General features: G+C 40.8%; 1 long non-coding RNA gene across 1 annotated transcript; it reads right to left on the reverse strand.

Annotated features, from left to right (window-relative positions):
• Window positions 1-14989: 14989 nt before the first annotated feature.
• Window positions 14990-17943, reverse strand: LOC143099158 (uncharacterized). The gene is made up of 4 exons (XR_012981414.1): window positions 17898-17943; window positions 17259-17300; window positions 15630-15666; window positions 14990-15049 (listed from the first exon to the last, which is right to left on the reverse strand). It is a non-coding gene; the product is annotated as an uncharacterized LOC143099158 (long non-coding RNA).
• Window positions 17944-21567: the final 3624 nt, after the last annotated feature.

Here is a 21567-nt window from a genome sequence, read left to right on the forward strand (position 1 = left end):
CCCCCTATCTGGCACTTTCACAATTCCTTCTCAGCCATAACAGCCAGCATAAATATCAGTGAACACACAGGAGGAAAAGCTCTCACTTCAAGTAAAACACTACACACAGTGATAAGAAAGTCCCATACAGCTGAACATACACAGCAAAACACACTTTTCTGGCTGGCGAGTCACAGCTGCAACCTTCTCTCGTTCACCAGCAGGGGGCCACCCAACATGACAGACGATGAAAAAAAAAACATCAAGTCCATCTGGGGGGTTCGGTGGCTTTTCCCAGCCGACCCACGAAATCCCTCCCCCCAGAAAGAGAATGACAAACCGTGTCCAGTCTGGATGCCTGTCAGCTCTGCCAATGACACTCCACTCCGCGCGCCTCCTACTGACCCCCAAGGTTCCAATCACGCGTTCCTTGCAGATTGCCGTCGCTCCACCAGCTCGAACGTGTCCTAGGCCATCCACCGCCAACCGACGCACAGCTCGGTCCTCCGTGAGCTCGTGGGGAAGGAAGACAAAGAAAACCCAAGAGAGCACAGGAAAGCACACACACAAACCGATGGCCCTGCTACCTGTAGGTTTACACACAGTCCCCGCAGTCCAGTCTCTCGTGTGTTTCCCCACAAAACCATTCCTGCCAAAACATTTACTTGCCTCCCTATTTAAACTTACCGGCGGCCAATCAGTGTCCTGTCCATGATCAATCCTCCGGCCGCACGGCTGTCATCAATCACTAATCACAGGTAAAACGCAGACACACATCATTGAATAATCACAGCCCATTTACCCCGCATTCATTCCCGCTAATATGTACATCAGTGGGGTGTACTACGAATCTCGATTAGTGGGTTAGCGAGGTATGTTGCGCTCAAAGCCAGGCTATGCTGTGACACGAAAGTGGATCTGTTTTAGTGTCGCTATATCACCATAGTATCTTATGCTGTCAACCAAACCTGGTCGGGAGGAGGTTATGTGCTAAGTTATAGCTCAAATCGTGTAATCTACCGCACACTGACCAATCAATTGTCTTAAAAACGAAGTTCTCACGTGTAGGATTCTGTCATATATCTTGCGGTTGGAGCTCCGCCTCTACCAACATTTTGGGTCTCGAATGCGCTTTAATAGTGCTGTGCGTGAAAATTTATCCCACTATGGACGTGCATACCATACAACAACTGATGACAATTGATTTATTTGATGTTATAGGTTAGACACAAAAAATGACCCCAGTGTAGATTAAGCTATCGCTCATGAATGCGGAAGTAATTGTTTTTAAATAGAGGCGGTCTTGTGCGTCTCCACGTTAGACGATTGGCCAAAGTCATCCCAACACCGAGAACGCACACAGATCTGAGCTGAAAGCCTTAGTGGTGGGCGATACTGCAAAATTTGGTATCGATCCGATACCAAATACATATAGGGTCCGTATTGCCGATACCGATACCAATACGATACTTTTTTCACTACTTTTTTCACTAAATACTTTTGTGTAGGGGAGAGCAGGATGTCATTATTTCTGAGGTGAATGAATGATCAATTATTTAGGCAATATGTTTTTATTAATGTATTGAAGTGCACAGAATTATTAGTTATTAAGCACTGTAGAATAAATGCAAACCAAATTGTACAGCCTTAAAAATAAAATAAAAATAAATAAATAACGAATAACAAAAATCTCTCCCTTTTTTCTGGTTTTAATTTAGCCTAAATATAGCAGGTCACATGATCAAAAAATACTATGTTTATAGATAACACGTTTCAATGGGCTGCATATATTATTTGAACGTCTGATCTATACTAGGCCTACAACAAAATGTGTGTGATTGCTCAACAACATTCATGTTTATTTTCTAGTTTATCAATATATGCGGTAATGATGGACATGCTTGACTAGATGGAAGCAATCAGGAGTGCATGATTGCCTATATGCAAGCATATGGACGAGCCAGTTCCCATACAAAAATGTAATATATGGCAATATATGTAAATCACATATATTTTGTATATGTCAATGTATGCCTCACACATATAAGTCACATATATACACATACATGTCACATATATTTCAAAATATAGCAAAATTGGCCGTTTTTATATATGTCACATATATTTTCCCAGATATACAAATATATTACAAATATATGTCAGTTGCATATATGGTAATATATGATAAGTTATGTATTTGTACGCATACTAGGGATACCAATATATTGCAAATATATGTCTATGGACATATATTTGACAGTCTATGGACATATATTTGCACTCATATTAGGTAAATATATTTCAAAATATATGTAATGTTCTGCTATGTCACATTTATAGAAATATGTCACAATATATGTATATTTCAGAAATATAACATTGTTGATGTTCCAAAGAAAGCACACAAAATATTTGTTTATCCTTTTATTAAAGTTTATTTTTTCCACACAAACAGTGAGTAAACTCTCCAGGTAGAAACGTTTTTTCTCTGTATGGAAGTGGCACACATTGATTTGGCAGAATGCACTCAGTGTTCTCAGGGCAGCAGTCCTCACAAATCACCACCTGCAAACAGGGAACAGAGAAGATTAATATGCTGTAAAACACACAGAACATGAAAAGACCATCACAGAAGCACTACTACCTTCACATGCATCTTTAATAAACACACGCCTTGGCACAAGTAAGCTTAAATAAGGGCTATGAGATGAAGAACATGTAGCCTAATGATCCATACATCAGAATACTTTGACAAGATTTGGGAAAGATTCTTGAAAGATTGGAGTCTTTTAACTAATGCCCCCCATTCAAGCTTTACTCAAAATACTTTCAAGAATCTTCCCCAAATCTTGTCAAAGTATTCTGTTGTAAGGATGGCTTAACACTACCCTTCACTAAAGATCCATTTAAGCCTACTAACGTTCACGTTAGCCTGCATGGTTATTAGCAGCCACTTTAAATGTAGCCTAAGTTATAGCTAGGTTAGCTTCTAGCTAACTTACTTACACCTGATATTTCATTCAAACTTAAACTTATATTCATAACGACATCTCAGACAGGCTTGTTGCTGGATATGATGTTAACTATCATTCTAGATATTCCACATAATGGTAAAGTTAGTTAATGGAAAAGTTAACATTAATAGCTAACATCGCTAACGTTAGCAATATTAGCTCGCTAACGTTATCGATAGCTAATTGATAACATTAACGTTAGCTAATTCTAACATGATGGTTAGACTGTTAACAAACGGATTTGGTTAACATTACACACATTATAAAAACAATATTTTTCTAACTAATTCCCGTTTACTAAAGGCCTTCTTACCTTGGATATGATGACAGCAGAGTTTGCACAGCTTACAAAGTCAGATGCATGACAGGACAGAAAAGTGACGGTTGAAGTCACCGTGGTTGGTGTTCAAAAGTCAGTCAAGGGTGGGGGATGGGTATTGCTGTGTGCACATGCGCATACCAAGATACTACAAGCATCCGTTATATTTAAAGTAACTTTGGCCTCACACATTTTTGTATGCACATGGTGCAACGCAAACGCTCCACACAAAACATTGACACATAAGGCAAAAGATGCCGAGCAGCATAGTCGACACCATACCTGTGACGCCAAGACATTAACAAATATATTCACACTAAGTTCTCCATTTGGAAAATAAGTAGGCTAATGGAATCTAGTGTATGGATATGTATGCCGCCATATACAGCGGGGAAAATAAGTATTGAACACGTCAATATTTTTTTCAGTAAGTATACTTCCAGTGAGGCTATTCGCATGAAATTTTCACTGGACATTAGTATTAACTTAGGTAATCCACACATATATAAAAACCCAAACATTAATGTCTAAAAGTAGAGTTATGAGTAAAAAAGTGGAATGGCACAGGGAAAAAGTATTGAACACGCTAAGAAAAAGCATTACTCAAGGCAAGAAATGGCAAGGAACAAACTGGAATCTATAAGTAGTTAGGGAAATTATCCCTCCTATCTGTGCAAATTGATATAAGCTGGGTTAGTACATACTGGTGGGCTATAAAAAGGTTTTTTGTTACCAAGGTGTCAAACAAGAAACATCTCATAATGGGTAAAAGCAAAGAGCTCTCCCAAGACCTTTGCAACCTTATTGTTGCAAAACATATCAATGGAACTGGTTACAGATGCACATCAAAACCTCCGAAGCATCCAGCAAGCAGTATTGGAGCCATTATCTGCAAGTGGAAGGAACATCACTGCATCATCACTGGCCATGCACAGGATCTCCTTGCAAGATTTCTGACCAGGAAGTCAGAAGGATAGTCAGAAGAGTAGCCCAAGAGCCAAGGACCACTCGGAGAAAGCTCCAGAAAGACTTGGTACAGTTGTTACAGAGAAAATCATAGGTAATGCACTCCACCGCCATGGCCTCTATGCACGCTCATCCCGCATGACTCTATTGCTGAAGAAAAACATGTCAAAGCTCGTTGAAAGTTTGCTACACAACATTTGGACAATCCTGTGAAATCCTGTGAAAAATTCTGGTCAGGCGAGAGCAAAATTTAACTTTTTGGATGTCATACTACACACCATATTTGGAGGAGAAATGGCACTGTGCATCACCCTAAAAATACCCTACCAACAGTGAGGTTTGGAGGTGGTGGCATCATGGTATGGGCTGTTTTTCATCTCATGGTACTAGCAGACTTCATACAGTTGAAGGAATGATGAATTGAGTCATTTTGGTCTGGGAGAATCTTGACCATCCACTAGGATGATGAGGATGAGACATGGCTAGACCTTCCAGCAGGACAATGATCCAAACCATTCAGCAAAGGAAACTCTCAATTGGTTTCAGAGAAAGGAAATCAAGGCCCTGACTTCAATCCAATTGAACAGTTTTGGAAGTTAACTAAAGATCAGGATTCACAAGAGGGACCCCTGGAATCTTCAATATTAAAGGACTATCTGTTGAAAAGAATGGGCCAAAATCACACCAGAATACTGTAACTGGTTAGAAAAAAATGTTGACGTGTTCAATACTTATTTTCCCCGCTGTATGGAGACTAGAGATGCACCGATATGGAATTTTAGGGCCGATAACGATAACCGATATTTATTGGTTTGTTGTGGCCGATACCGATACGATAACCGATAATATTACTCTTGAAAAAAAATTGTGAAAAGTGATTTGGGGAAAGCATTTAATAAGCATCATTTTATTGCAGTAATTTTACCTACCACCAAATGATGGACAGAACTCATAATAGTCCTCAATAGTAAGGCAGTCAACAACATAACAGTAGCCTAGCCCTACAGTATGTGTGGCTCCTTTAAGTGAACCTGACGTCAGTGAATTGCGAGTGAGTGGCTAGAGAGTTTGAATCGTTTTCATTTAGGACTAAACGCTCATAAACGGCTCAGTTTGGAATAAGCTACAGTATAGCGACCAAATCAGTGTTTGTGAGGGAAACTTCACAACTTCAACTGCGGGTAACTGAATAAAGCTGCAACTCCTCAGACTGTATCTTATGTCCGTCATAATGTCTGCAGCAGAAATGAAAGGAGTTAGCCCCGATGACCTGTCTGGAACTGAAGCACGAATGGTTAGCATATTTCTAGGTAATAATACAAAACCCAAGCTAAAGTAATGCAAATATAATACTAAAACACAACTTAGAACTAGGCCTACTTATGTACTCATCCCACTAACGAGTTTGTTTATTTGTTTCCCCGACCAGCGCGGTAAAGTGCAAACACACCAGCACAAGACGCTCTAGATAGGGCTGAGCTCCGCTCTGTTAAGGTTAAATGGCGGATCATTCACGAGAGGATTTTGAGATGCAGATTCCCAAATGAACGCATATCCACAGATTTTGTTAGAGTGGTGAAATACATTCACACAGCTGACATTATATTGAGGAAAAAGTATAGCCAACCAAGCTCAAGTAGAGTGTAGCCAGACGGACCTGTAGCCTAGGCTTAAATTAGGACTTTAAAAAATATCGGCGCAAATTATCGGCCAGAATTCTGTTATCGGACCGATAATAATATTTTCATTTTTTCACTTATCGGCTAATAATATATCGGCCGCCGATATATCGTGCATCCCTAATGGAGACTACAAATATGTCTGCCACATATTCACACATAAAGTTCTCCATATATTTAGAAAATAAGTAGTGGAATCTAGTGTATGGATATGTATGCCACCATATATGGAGACTACATATAAGTCTGTCACATATTCACACATAAACTTCTCCATATATTTGGAAAACAAATAATTGGATCTAGTATATGAAGATATATAGCATCTTATATGGGAAATAAAAATATTTTGTATGCATGTATGGACATATAGCTTTGAATATATGTATGACATAAATATTTGAATCGCATATATGTCCATATAAGTAAAATTATAAGTCCCTGATATTTGACATATATGTTCATATATTGCCATATATCACATTTTTGTATGTTAACAGCTCAAAGGTTTTTGCCATGCTAGACAATGGACATTATATTAGCACACCGTTAGGCTGTAGTAGGCCTAAATAACAAGTGCACAAGTTGCACAAATGTAATCTAATGTTAGAGGGGGCGCGCAGGATAAGTGAATACAGCCCAGGTCTAAATGTAAGAATTAAAGTTCGTCAGGTTGCTCTCAGCTTCGCGATGTCTTATTCTTGAGCAATCACACTAACTGAAGACAGGATATGACATGCTAACATAATATTAGCCTACTCTTACAAGCTACCTGGGTATTCTCTGCCTCTCTGAAATGACTCTCCCAACGAACTCTGTCTCTGTGCCGGGGGTCTGGATACAGAGGAGGCTTCTATAAGACTACAGGTGAAGCAGTGCTTCACCAAAAAAAAGTAAAAAACAAAACACAAAAAAAATCTTATAATAATCCCAATTTTACTCCTTTGAAACAGAAATACAGTCACTAACACCAACTGTTTTCCTGAAATCAATTCTGTGAGTGACAACAGCGCCATCTCACCCGCGGTGGAACAGAGAATTACAGTGAATCAGACTGCTTCACCAACTTTTCGTTTTGCTTCACTACCATAGATATCTTTCCCCATTGACTTCAATCAAAGATTGTTAAGGCGGAGCAAGATACTTCATCAGGAGCCACTTCCGGGAACCCGGATCGCACGGGGGGGGGGGGGCAAAATCCCCCTTTATGCAGAGCAGAGGCAGCGACTGCTCCATTGAAGTCTATGGGCATAGCTCAGAATTTTACCACATATGCTAAGGTCTTAGTTCTATAGAGTTAAGAATGTGAATTTCGGGCACGTTTTCATGATCCTCAAACCCCTGTGAACATTTCAGGTACATTTTTAGCATTTTTGAGCATTCCAGTCTGGAGAAAATCGACTTTATATCAGGTGTGCGCCGGTTATTTATGCCGCTGCTGTTGGCGGGTTGCAACGTACGCTCATCAATACGTCATTGACACGCCTCTTTATGCAGACAGGATTCGATCCCCATTTCGCGCCCATAGACATGAACTACGACGAAGTATCTTGCTCCGCCTTAACAATCTTTGCTTCAATGTAAATCGAGTGAAACCCCAGGCGGCTCGTGGATTTTTTCCGTTTCAATTGATCCTTATGGCAGATAAGTCCCACCCGTGAAGCAGTGACCGATTGGGCAGAATTTCACACTTCCTGCCGTTGAATATGATTGACGCAACACTCTGGCTAATCACTGTCTCCATTAGCTTGCCATCACTTTTCAGTTGCCTTCAGTGACCTCACTAGAGTTTCATTATAAATTGTGTAACTCATTCACATAGATTGTTTTACATTCATTTTGTAAGGTACATCGGATTTTTCTCTGTGTAGGGGAGAACGTTTTATTTAGAATTATTGTGTGTAGCTCTGTGTTTTCTAACATAAGCTAGGTGGAAAGCTTGCTAGCGGTCTCCCACAGCTAACGTTAGTGACTCGCTAAGTCCTAGCAAGATGGATTCGACGGAAGTTTCAGGCGATGAACATCGTTGACCGCAATTTACAGGATTCTTTACAGTTTTTTGAAATGAGGACCTATGAGTGAATGCAGAGGGAAGACCAAGAGTGCAGAAGTGCAGCTTCTCAACGTAACGTTAGCCATCCTGTAAGTTCACTGATGTGTTATGATAACATTAGCCTATGTTATGGATGTGTTATAACGTCTTGGCTTCCCATTTTAAATCCTCAATTTTGTCAAAGACAATTCAGAACAATCTACTTGAAGCTAAATTTCAACTACCATTTAAAAATGAAATAGACACTGATTGATTCAGAAAAAAATCTAGGACTCTTCTCTTCAGTGTATCAGGAGGCAAATGTCAAGTGGATTTGTACTTCTGTATAGAAGGAAGGCTGTGACAGAAACAAACCGGTTGGTCAAACATATGCCAGAGCAGCAGTCATGGTATAATTTCTTAATGTATCCCAGAGGCAAGAATGTGTCTCAATAGGCTACTGAATTTGACATTGCTTATGGGGCATAATTAGTAGCTTAGAATAGGGCCTATTGGAAGGTTGTTGTTTCAAGATGTGGACATTAACAACTTGGCATTAATAGGCTACACTGCAAAAACTGCTTATCTAATACAGTCTAACCAAGTGTTATTAATCTTATATCAAGATCAGAAAATATAGTTGGTATTGTTTTCAGTATATAGAGACTTACCTAGTCACTAATTAGTGCTAAAGTGGAGATGGCTCTTTTTTGAGGGCATGGCCATAGATAGCCTAGTCTTTGCAAGCAATATGTCTAACAAAAATATGCAAACTTATAATAATAATAATAATAATACATAAACCTTGTTTACTGTCTTGTCCAGTCTTAGGCCTACTACACCCCATTTGTGGCCTGTACTTTAAGATGGTGGTAAACAGGTCTTGATTTCTCAACAAATTACTCTGAGCTCTCTGACTGATCAAACAACATAGCTTTTGTTTATGCCATTGCAGACAGTTCAATGTCATCATGTGTCTTATACATTCAACCTCACCAACTTTGGCAGGTGTGTTAGGCGCAATGTTCATTTCCGGGGGGGGGGGGGGGACTGCTTCACTAGAAAAAAATACCACCAGCCGCCACTGGTCTGGAAGTGGATGGATTTCCCTCCTCATTTCTTCGTTTTTGTAGCTCAGCATTTTTTCCTTGAAATGTGTTTTTAAGTGTTTGTATAGGTTGTAGTGTTGCCACAGTATCGAATGCTCTTTTTACACGTATCACAAGTTGCAGTACTATCATTAGTGCCGTAAAATAGCTCCACACAACACTTCTTTTCCTCTCGGCCATCCTGATCTCTCATTCAGCCTCACTGCTCCTCTGCGCGTTGTGTCAGTGAGTCACGTGACGACACAACAACGAATCACAGCAGAGCAGCAGGAGGGGGAGGAGGAGCAAAGTGGGCAAGATGTGAAAGCAGCGTTCGCTCAGGATTGTAGAGGTGGAAGACACGCAACTAGTGAACGTAGAGGAGAGATATTTAAATTAAAATATCGATTCAATTACAGTTGTATCGATCAAATACCAATACCAGTGTTGGCATCGATACTATCGATATTTAGATCGATCCGCCCACCCCTAGAAAGCCTAGTTTGACAAATATATCACATAACTGCAATCGTAGTATCACTTAACGTATACACCTGAGTCAAGGCTTTGTCAAGCCTCGATATGTCTACATAGCCTAGATATGTCTAACGTGCTTCGTAGTATACCCCACAGTAATTAGGATACACCAACCCATATGCCCTCTGTAGCCCCGTGTGTTGGTGAGGGTGTGACATGTGTGTGAGAGAAAGTGTGTGTTTGTGTGTGTATGTGTGTGTGTGTGAGACAGAGAGTGTGTTTGTGTGTGTGTGTGTGTGTGGGACACTTTTATCCAACAACAAGGTAAACAATCTAAGGTGTGACGGGGATGTGTTAGTGCAGCAGTGTGTAAAGACAGATGTGTAGATACTCCAGACAGATTTATTTGGGTGGCTGTCCTTACCAGAGCAGGCTACATAAAGTCACTTTGGATAAAAACATCTGCTAAATGAATACATCGAAATGTACTGTTCATATCAAGTTCATATTAAGTTCAGGTATGGCTCTGCCATAAAAAACTATAAAAACTGTTCATATTACAGTTTTCTCCATTGGTTTGACTCATTTCTTGAAACAGAAATGACACTTAGATCATATGGTAAAACAGTCTTATAGTTCAGCACCACACCATAGCTCACTTGCAAAAGCTCATATCTCTCCCAAAACCTTTCACTCATAGCCAGACCCACATCAAGATGTAGGGGTCTAGGAACTTACCATTGGCACTGCTCAATCCAAGGGGCGGGATAAACGGTTGTCTTTCAAATTTCCTCTGCACGCAATAGGATAGCGGGGAGTCCAATGCATTTTCCCATCAGTGGAGCTAGTTGGCTAGTTGATGAAACTTTTGCAAATTTAAAAAAAGCTTAATAATAACTCGAGTCACAATTCAAAGATTGCTGTTCGCCAGCAGCAGCATCCATCTTCTTTGTTTTCAAGTAGCAGGAAATCCACGCGGAACCGTCGCCGACTCTAAACACGATGTGATTGGCCTGATAGAAGTTTAATTTTTCCAGCTTGCAAGCCAACGGAGAGTTGCTAGACTACACATTTACATTTACAATGACATTTGCTGCCGCTAGGGTGCGTCTAGATTTCTAGGCTATTTCACTCATGCTTCAAAACTAAATTAGAAAACAACAGTTACACATACAGCCCCACACCACCACAGTTAAAACAAAAGACAACTCAGTCAGAGCTGCACACTGGATAGCATATGTAGCCAGCTATCTATCATTGAGCATCTTTATGGCAGTTGGAATAAAGGAGTTTTTGTATTTATTAAATCTGCAGTTTAGTACTCTAAAGCGTCTAGCTGAGCTCAGAAACTGCTCTAGGGTCAAAGATCATTTCCTCAGTCTTCTTTACATTCACAACTAGATGGTGAGTATCACACAAATCTACAAACTGCTTGATTTCTGAATGGTAAGATGCTGTGTCTTGATCCCTATAATAGATAAGCCTGCAGTATAATTGTGTCTGTTAGTGTGGATAAGACACTGAGATACATTAAACCTGAAAATTCATCAAGGGAAAAAGAAGTGCTTGGTAGAGGGAACACAGTGTCCCCGCATTGATAGCTATTTCTTAAGAAGTGCATCAAGTCAGTCGGTTGAAGTTCAGCGACAGGAAGAAACCCACAGTTCGCAGGACATCAGTACCCCTGTTGTTGAGGTAAGTTCTAGCACTGAGGCAGAAAGAGAGGCCAGTCAGCCAAGGAGGGAGAAGATTAATGGTCATAGGCCTGGGGTTAGATGGCCAGGCGCAGCAGAATGTAGAATGTGGGAAGATGTTAATAGTGATTTGGTCAGTATCCTAGGTCAGCTCAAGGGGACGGCTGAAAGCAAATTAGAGAAAATGGGAGACATTATTTATAGCTATGGTAAGGAAAGATTTGGAACTATTGAGAGAAGGACAAAACGGCAACATGAGGTAGTTAAATCTAGGCGCCAGCAGGAGATAGATAAACTTATCAAGGAGAGGAGGCAGCTTAAGAAGCAGTGGAGAAAAGCTACAGATGATGAGAAGGAAGGTATTGACTGTCTACAGGCAGATGTGAGGGAGCGGTTAGTAGTGCTAAGAAGAGCTGAAAATATTAGGAAAAATAGGAAGAAGAAATCACGAGCCCGACTAGCATTCTATAAAGACCCATTTAAGTTTGTTAAGTCTTTATTCGTAATGCAGAAGAGTGGTAGTCTTTTGGAACCTAAGCAGAAGCTTGAGGAGTATTTAGAGGGAGTGCACAAAGATAGGGAGAGGTTCAGGGAGATGGTACTTCCTGCTGATATCCCACCTATTGGTGAATTAAGTAGCCAATGCGACGATAGTCCACCAAGGTGGAAAGAGGTGCAAGAAGTAATAAAACGTGCAAGGGCCTCTTCAGCCCCGGGACCTAATGGAGTGCCCTACCGGTTGTATAAGAGTGCACCAGATGTTTTAAGATTTTTATGGCAATTAATGAAGATAGTTTGGAAAAAGCAGTATTCCCAAGGCTTGGCGGAGGGCTGGGGGAATATTTATTCCCAAAGAAAAGGATGCAGTGGAGATTAATCAATTTAGGCCAATTAGTCTACTGAATGTTGAAGGGAAGGTTTTCTTCAGTGTGGTGGCACGGAGACTGACAAATTACCTTGAAAGGAAAAAACTAATTGATACCACGGTGCAAAAAGCTGGAATTCCTGGCTTCTCCGGGTGCTTAGAGCATACCAGCATGATTTGGCACCAAATTCAATTAGCAAAGCGTGAGAAGAGAAACCTGCACGTTGTGTTCTTGGATTTGGCTAATGCTTTTGGGTCTGTGCCGCATAGTCTGTTGTGGGAGGCCTTTGATTATTTCAGAATCCCAGGTAGCATTAAAAGCCTTAGCCTGGGTGTTCCCATGCTGCCTTGCGCGCGATTTGATTCACGCTGCTAAGGCAGCCTGGAGACCATGGAGCAAATTTTCGCCTGAGATAGGGGACCAATCACAGAACAAGGGGGAAAGCAAGACGACGATGAGCTATGCACAGACGCATTTGATAGACATCCGTGGCACCCAATAAACGGATCTGGGCATTTTGTGTGGCACAAATGTGTGACAGCGGCAATAGAGGATAAAAGAAGAGAAGTCAATTCATTAGCAGCTAGTAAAGGGGTAAGGCAAATTAACTTTGTACGTCAGGGGGATAAACCTTGTTCTGCAAAGGCCAGGTGTAAAACCGGCCAGTTGAAAAATGGGGCGGGCTGGGAAATGAAGGTTGATCTTGGCCAGCAGATGGCGGTACCTCCACATATAGTGAGTACTAAGCTACGTCCCGACGTTATTCTATGGTTGGATTCAGAGAAGATAGTATACTCAAAGATTGTTAAGGCGGAGCAAGATACTTCATCAGGAGCCACTTCCGGGAACCCGGATCGCACGAGGGGGGGTCAAAAATCCATTGAAGTCTATGGGCATAGCTCAGAATTTTACCACATATGCTAAGGTCTTAGTTCTATAGAGTTAGGAATGTGAATTTCGGGCACGTTTTCATGATCCTCAAACCCTTGTGAACATTTCAGGTACATTTTTAGCATTTTTGAGCATTCCAGTCTGGAGAAAATCGACTTTATATCAGGTGTGCGCCGGTTATTTATGCCGCTGCTGTTGGCGGGTTGCAACGTACGCTCATCAATACGTCATCGACACGCCTCTTTATGCAGACAGGATTCGATCCCCATTTCGCGCCCATAGACATGAACTACGACGAAGTATCTTGCTCCGCCTTAACAATCTTTGGTATACTTCATTGAACTCACTGTTCCTTGGGAAGACAGAGAGGAAGTGGCCAATGAGCTGAAGAGAGCTAAATATACTGAAATAGCAGAGGAGGCAGCTAAGCGAGGTTGGAGTGCACGATTAAGGCCTATTGAAATCGGTGCACGTGGGTTTGTGGCCAGATCTGCTATTGGCTTGCTGTCTGAATTGGGCATTTGTGGTCGAAGTCTAAGGCAGGTGGTTAGTAATATGTCTTTAGCAGAAGAAAGGGCAAGCAAATGGTTGTGGGTAAGGAGAAGTTACCCTTCCTGGGGCGCAAGCTAAGGTAAGCTAACTGGCTCATTTGCTTTGGTCGTGGGTAAGGAGAAGTTACCCTTCCTGGGGCGCAAGCTAAGGTAAGCTAACTGGCTCATTTGTTTTGTGTTTGTGATGGACTGTGCCTAGGTTGATGGTACTTGGCTAACCCAGATAGCAAGCACACGTTGTCACAACGTTGCCATTGGTTGGCAGTGTCGGAGGTGGAATTTCAACGTTGAAACAATGTCACAACAACCGCAGCGCCTCAAGCAATTGTATATAGAATGTTGGTTTATAGAATGTTGGATTGTTCTGCGACAAGCTGCGTCAAACAAAAATATTTAGAGGATCTACAACGTTGAAACACAGTCACGCCAACGGCAGTCCACCGACTGGCTGCAACTGCAGCGAATGTCAACAACGCAAGATTTCGGGTTTTATTATTTATTATTATTATTTATTGCATTTGTGAGATAATTTTAGAAGTTTGTAAGACCTCTTAAAGGCCTCTTAAAACAAGAGGATTTACAACGTTGAAACACAGTCACGCCAACGGCAGTCCACCGACCGGCTGTTTGCAACTGCAGTGATTATCTTAAACGTGCTAATTACGTGATAAATTATAAAACAATCTTTTTTAATACTACAAAATAACATTTGCTAAATGAACCTTAACTTTTTCAGCCATAGGTGTGTAGATTATACATACCTGCTTCTGTTTGTAAGACTAGGATATTTGTTTTCCCACATGCAATCAAGAAAAGCAGTAGCCAACTTATTCCTATGACCAATAAGTAACTAAGTATACCCACAGAAGTCACTGAAAAAGAGTGCATTTCCCAAATAGGTCAAGCTATCGCAACTCCAACAAAAAGTATACTATAGCTCACCCATTAGAAGTTCCACTCTAATGGGTATAACTGTTAAGCAGTTAGGCTATTCATGGTGGAACTGATGTCCAACTTTCTGGTTATAGGCTAGATGAGATCCAAGCACTAATCATGTAACATCAGATATTTCAGTTGGAGTTGCCCGTGACCTCACCATAAAATATGACTGCCATGGTCCAATAAAGTTTTTCTGATAGAAAATTCCTTATGTCTGACTGGGCATTATTTAAATGTGTATCATAATGTGCCACTGCAATTACACCTAATACAAACAAGTAAATCTTTGTATTAGACAAAGTTAATTTGTCAAATGATTTCAGCCTTCCCCCTAATAACTCACAATTTAAGTGAATGTCATCTTACAGTTTCATGTAAAGTATGTTTGTTGCTGAAAACCATGACACAAACCCAATGTTTACAAGCCCATCATTTATTTAATACTGGCATTTCACAGTATACGAGATCACTATTTCACTCATGAGTGAGTAATCACTTTCCCAGTAGCGTGCCATTAAGTCCCAGCCAATCTCATTCTGAGCTGCAGAGAGCACCTGAATGGACCAGATAGAAACAAAAAAATATACATTAGACAGAGAAATAGATAGCATGGATTTTAAAAACAAACAAAAAAGTTGCATTACATGTTTGTCACACTCATTTTACAATGTACAGTGGTGCTATTTAGTCAATCACCCTCTAACACACACACACAGCAACACAGCTGAAGGTGTGTGTATTTGCAAGCATGGATCAAATAGGCCAAAGGCACATTTACAGTGGTTTCTGTACTTACTTGGTGTACTTAAATAAAAATATTCAATGGAAATAACAATTGACCAATTTCAATATATGAATTTATCTTGTCTAGGTTCTTATTGAATTGAATTTCCCCTTGGGGATCAATAAAGTATCTATCTGTCGATCTATATTGAAAACTATATTTTGAACTTTTTTCACTGTTGTGTAATGATTGATTGGAAGCATACTCTGACTTCACCACAAGTTGTGTTGTTTGAAAGAAATATTCATGCTTTTCATGTTTTTAATGTTTATCACTGTTATAAAAAATGCCCAGCAAGAAACAAGTCAGTGATTGGTCAGGGTACATGTGGATAATGCAGAGCGACATACATGGCATGGTGCTGGTAACAACAGGAAATGGATGCTTCTGAAACAGAGAAATGATATTAGATTAGTAAACAGAGTGTGCTTTTAGAACATTGGATAAATGGTTGCTGATAATGGGCAATGTAGATATTGCATTAAAAATAAGCCATTTCTTTCTACAACAGTAGAGAACAGTTTTGCAATTATGTAAGTGCATACTGTGTGTGTAAGGCGGTCATACTGGTTTACTAGAATGACCAACATAACCTGGCATGGCCAGATAAATCAGCAATGTAGACCGGCAACACCAGCTAAAATGACTTGAGATGATACGACAAGCAAAACCAGCTGAATTACCATCGCAAGCTGGGTAAACCAGCCGAAGCTATGTTGTCGCATGAGTTTTGCTGGTCTAGCAGGTCAACCATCATAGGGTGGTCAAACAAGCTGGTCAACCAGCAAACCACCTTAAGCTGGTCAGGCTGTTTTTTTTCAGCAGGGTAGCCCTGACTGTAGCCTATAGCCCTGGTCCCTTGTCGGACCTCATAGTTCAGCAGTTAGCCTACACATCAGATGTATGGAATAATGAACACAGTATGCCAGGCTGTGACAAGTAAATACAAACGTTGTTGACATGTCACGCAGTTTCTAAGCTAAAACATCGCCTCACTATCCGCTAGCTGCCTGTGCCCTGAATACACGGCAGAAAAACAGTCTGTGTTGTGTTACGCTGGTAACAGGAAACAGATGCTACTGAAACAGAGAAATTATATATTAGTAAACAGAATGTGCCTTTGGAACATTGGATGAATGGTTGCTGATAATGGGCAATGTAAATATTGCATTAGAGATAAGACATTTCTTTCTACAATAGTAGAGAACACTTTTGCAATTATGTAAGCGCATACTGTGTAACCTGAAAACTGTTGCACTGATTAAAAAAACAAAAAAACAATGTAATTGATCTCAGCTGGTATTTTGTCTATAATGGAGTGGAATGGAAATTTCTAAGTGATCCCAAACTTTGGTAGCCTAGAAATCTAGACGCACCCTAGCGGCCAAGGTGATGTAATTTGCTGCCAGGGTAGTCTAGCAACTCTCCGTTGGCTTGCGAGTTGGAAAAATTCAACTTCAGTCAGGCCAATCACATCGTGTATAGAATCAGTAAGCGGACTTAACATAATGATGGCATAGTTGCGACTGTTCTGCGTGAATTCCCTGCTACTTAAAAAAACAAAGAAGATGGATGCTGCTGCTGGCGAACAGCGTGACACGAGTTAAGCTTTGTTTAAATTGGCAAAAGTTTGAACAACTAGCTCCGCTGGTGGGAAAATGCATGGTTGTAGCACTATCCTATTGCGTGCAGAGGGAATTTGAAAGACAACCGTTTATCCCGCCCCTTGGACTGAGCACTGCGAATGGTCCTACATCAAGATGTGAGGTCTGGCTCATCAGGCTAAAACTTTGGTAGTGCATGTTTACAAGAATTCCCCTCACAACTCCAAGCATACAGACAGTGTCTTCATCATCCTCAGCCTCCATTGAAGAACATAAGACAGGTGAGTGTGCCTCCAGTGTCAACACACACAATCTGACATCTCATAGCTCATAGGACTACTGATGTGTGTGTGTCTGGGGGTGTAATATAGTTACCTTCAAGGAAATAAAGCCCTCATAAGTACATTTTTCCAGAGTCTGAAAGCACACACACACACACACACACACACACACAGAGAGAGTAGGAGAAAAAAACTGTAGGCTACACTACACATTACAGGTTAAAAGGTCCACTGTGTTCATCAACAATATAGAACATATAGGTTGCTCTCGTGCTTATGATGTAACACACACACCTGCGCGCGTATGAATAAAAGTTAACTGAAATCAACTGATTTTCAATTCACCTGGGATCGCCAACGACAGACTTTGGTCTAACATTAGACACTGTGGTGTTTTGGTCAACATTCAGGTAAAGTAGTGGTTATAAGGTCACTTTCAAGACCGCAACACCATAAACCAAGAACGATAACTGTGTAAATTAGCGTTAGTCGGATTCGCTCGCTAAAGTTAGCTGAAAACGGTTACGTTAACGTTAGCTATATCGCTAGCTGCTATAGCTTGCTTGATGCTAACAGTTATCTAGTAAACTTTACGCTATTGTCTGTCACAATAATGGCAGAGAGCAACAAATTGCTATCAAAAAGGTCTTTAAGACGGCATACAAAAAAAAATACAGAGGCCATTGTCTCTATGCTACAATCACTTAATGTGGAAAAAGTTAGCGTTACTCACGACTCCGACTGCTCCGACCATGGCTCCGACTCCTACATGTCAGGGACGGAAACGTTAGACAGCTGTGATGGAGGAGACTGGTGTAACGTTAGTACTAGCTCTAGTTTAGAGGACATAAGCGCCACCTGTGGTCTGGAGGAAATCCAAAATATCGATTACTGTATGCAAGACGAGGACTTTGACATTGACATTGACAGTCCTGATGAGGAATATGACAACATTAAATTACGTGACGATTTAAAGGCGTGGGCAGTGGAAACAAACACACCAATCAGCCATCTTTCAAGTCTTCTTGCTGTCCTTAACAAACACCTGCCCGATGCAGATCTCCCAAAAGATGGTCGGACACTTTTGTCAACTCCTAAAAGCATAGAGGTGGAAGAAAAAGCAGGGGGCTCCATGCACTATTTTGGATTAGCTAAAGGTGTATTGGTGAGGATGCAGGACAGTCCCACCCTAACAATCGCTCAAACACTCCACCTGCAAATCAATATTGATGGCATGCCACTTTTTAAAAGTAGCAATAACCAATTCTGGCCAATATTGGCATTAATTGAAGAAGACCCAGACCAAATTCCCTTCGTTGTGGCATTATACTCTGGGTTTAAAAAACCATCAAATTTGGCAGAGTATCTCTCCGATTTTGTGGAGGAGATGTCAGTCATCTCCTCAAGTGGTGTTATGTACCAACAAAATCACAAAATAATCATTTCGGCCTTTGTATGCGATGCACCAGCAAGAGCATTCCTCAAAAACATAAAATATCATAATTCGTATTACGGCTGCGAGAGGTGTGTTCAGGAGGGTGTTTGGTGCAATAACAGATTAAACTTCCCTGAGACAATGGCGGCACCACGTACAGACGAGAGCTTTAAGGCCAAATTACAAAGTGATCACCACAAGGATGGTGAAAGTCCCCTCACTGACATCAACATTGGCATGGTCTCCCAATTTGTGCTCGATTACATGCACTTAGTGTGTTTGGGAGTAGTGAGAAAGCTCATTTGGTTGTGGATGCGAGGCCCACTACCCACAAGAATTGGCAACCGAACAATAACATCAATATCACAAAAAATAGTGGAACTTGGAAAAAGCTTGCCAAAAGAGTTCAATAGAAGAGGGAGATCCCTAACAGAGGTGGACCGTTGGAAAGCAACTGAATTTCGGACATTTCTTTTGTATACGGGTCCCATTGCTCTCAAAAACGAACTGCCTGATGTTATGTACGATCACTTCCTCCTTCTGCATGTGGGCATAACCATTCTATGCAGCCCACAGCTGTCAAAAACATACTGTGATTACGCCGAGAAGGTGATCAGAGTCTTTGTCCAAAACTTCTCTGTGATTTATGGCGATTTCATTGTGTACAATGTCCATAGCTTAATCCACCTGGCAGACGATGTCAGAAAATTTGGCCCCTTGCAGAGAATTTCTGCCTTTCCTTTCGAAAACTTTCTGCATCAACTGAAAAGAAAGATCAGAAAGCCAAACCAACCTTTGCAGCAAATTGTAAAACGCATCGCTGAACAAAAACTAAACAGCAGTGTCAGTCAGTCAGTCAATGTCAGTCCAGTGTTGCACAGTCTACTCTCTCACTACACCTGTCCCAAATTCTTTTTATCAGTCCATGCGCCTAACAACATAGTTTTGAGTGGGCACAGCATATTCAGAATTGAAAAAATGTTCAATGCTGATGGCTGCACACAGTTTTTGGGACGGAAATTTTTAAACAGACAGTCGTTTTTCACATCCCCAGTTGACTCCCTCAATTTGAATATTGCTTTTGTTCAAGGACTGTCTGTAGAGGTGGTGGCTTTGTCAGAGAAAACCATTGATGCCAAAATGGTTGCAATGCCTGTCAAACATGGCTTTGCAATATACCGACTGAACCATACATAATAAATAAATAAATAAATAAATAAATGAGTTAGTTAGTAATAAATAAATAAATAAATAAATAAATAAATAATTTAGTTAGTTAAAGCTAAGTTCATCTGTTCATCATTTCAGTTTACAGATCATGTTCGCAATTGTACTATTTACGGAAAAGAATGAGGTTGAAGTGGTGCCCACAAGCTGGCTGAGTGTCGACCAAAAAGTGTCGTTCTGGCCACCATACAAAAGTATGCAACGGGGTAAGGTGGCTGTCCAGAATCAGGAGGATCCTGATGAGACATGGGGGGAGTTCTTTGTCAGGGTACGGAAGAAATATGGTGAGACCCTCCTGTAAACAAACACAGAGAGAAAGAAAGAGAGAGAGAGAGAGAGAGAGAGAGAGAGAGAGAGAGAGATAACATGATTCATCATAATGCAACTTCATTTCATTTCTATACATGCTGCAATATGGTTCCTTGTTTAACAAATGTTTCCCTCAAATACAGATTCTTATGAAGCGGCCAGGAAGAAACTGGTGAGGGCCACCAAGAAAGACTCCCTCACTTCTGAGGATGAAAGTTTCAGAAGGCCTAGAATGTAAGAACCGTACAGTACACAAATTAACAAAAGTCTAAGATTCACTGATGTTTTAATACCTGTGGTGTTGTCCTGTTGTCATACTGCAGGCCCTCTGCCAAAGTGGTGGAGCAGTTTGAAGCTCTACCTCAGCCACGCCATTCCATCGCCAACCAGCAACCAGCAAAACAACCAGCGAAACAACCAGTGAAACCACCTGCGAAACCAGGCTCCTCCAAACAGCTACCTGTACTCCAGCCTGTACTCCAGCCACCACCGGTGTTTTCATCGGTCTTGAGTGCTCCCACTACCTCCTACTCACAGCCTGTGACAAACACATTCGGTACAAAACATTTTGCTGGTCTGCAACATGACTGATGATATCATTTGTGTAACATAATCATTTAAGTCACAACACTTTCTAAAGCAATGTGAAATGTTTCTGTTTTTCTATTAAACCTTTCTTACCTATAGAGCGTGACCAGCTAATTTTCAGGGCCTTGGAGGAGATAAAGGCGCAAGTGCGCCAGAACACCCTCCTTCTCCAGGCCCTGGCTAAGAAGCAGCCAGCACAAGCAGCGCCCTCTCTACCAGAGGAATTCACATTCCCAATTCAGACACAAGAACATCTGAGGAGAGTGGAGAATGTGTTATTAGAGAAAGCACAGGAGAAAGCTATGGTATGTATTTGACTACATTGATGACCACAACATGGTGAAAAATTTCACGTTGGTTGAATACTTTGGAACCAACTGCATTATGTTTTGTCAACAGTACACATTCTATACAGTTAAGAACAAAAGTATTCATACCCCTGGCAAATATTGATTTAATGTTAATTTTCTCTTGACCAATATGTTTGAAAATGACACTTCTACATGGCTAAATGTTGTAAGATAATGTGGTAGAATCAGTTTTCATATTTTTTGAACATTTTTATGAAAAATGGCATGTCCAAAATTATTCATACCCTTTTTAAATAATCACTGGAAGCATGTTTATTTGTCATCACAGCTCTCAAAATGGTTCTCATAATACATACCAAGCCTCTCAATGTCTTCACAATGATTCTAGACAGCTAGCCTAGCCCCGCCCACCTAGATCTTATTTCAGGGAGATCTAGTCTGGAAACCTAGTTCATAACCATTTAAAAATCAAGCAAAAGCTATATTCTTTGTTCAGGTGTGTCCTTATAAAAGGTTAAGCAGAGTTGTGCATT

This window comes from Alosa pseudoharengus, unplaced genomic scaffold, assembly GCF_046254945.1.
Source record: "Alosa pseudoharengus isolate Yale_2024_CS ecotype anadromous, Long Island Sound unplaced genomic scaffold, YU_APseudo_1.1 YU_APseudo_1.1_scf_25, whole genome shotgun sequence".
Lineage (NCBI taxonomy): Eukaryota > Metazoa > Chordata > Actinopteri > Clupeiformes > Clupeidae > Alosa > Alosa pseudoharengus.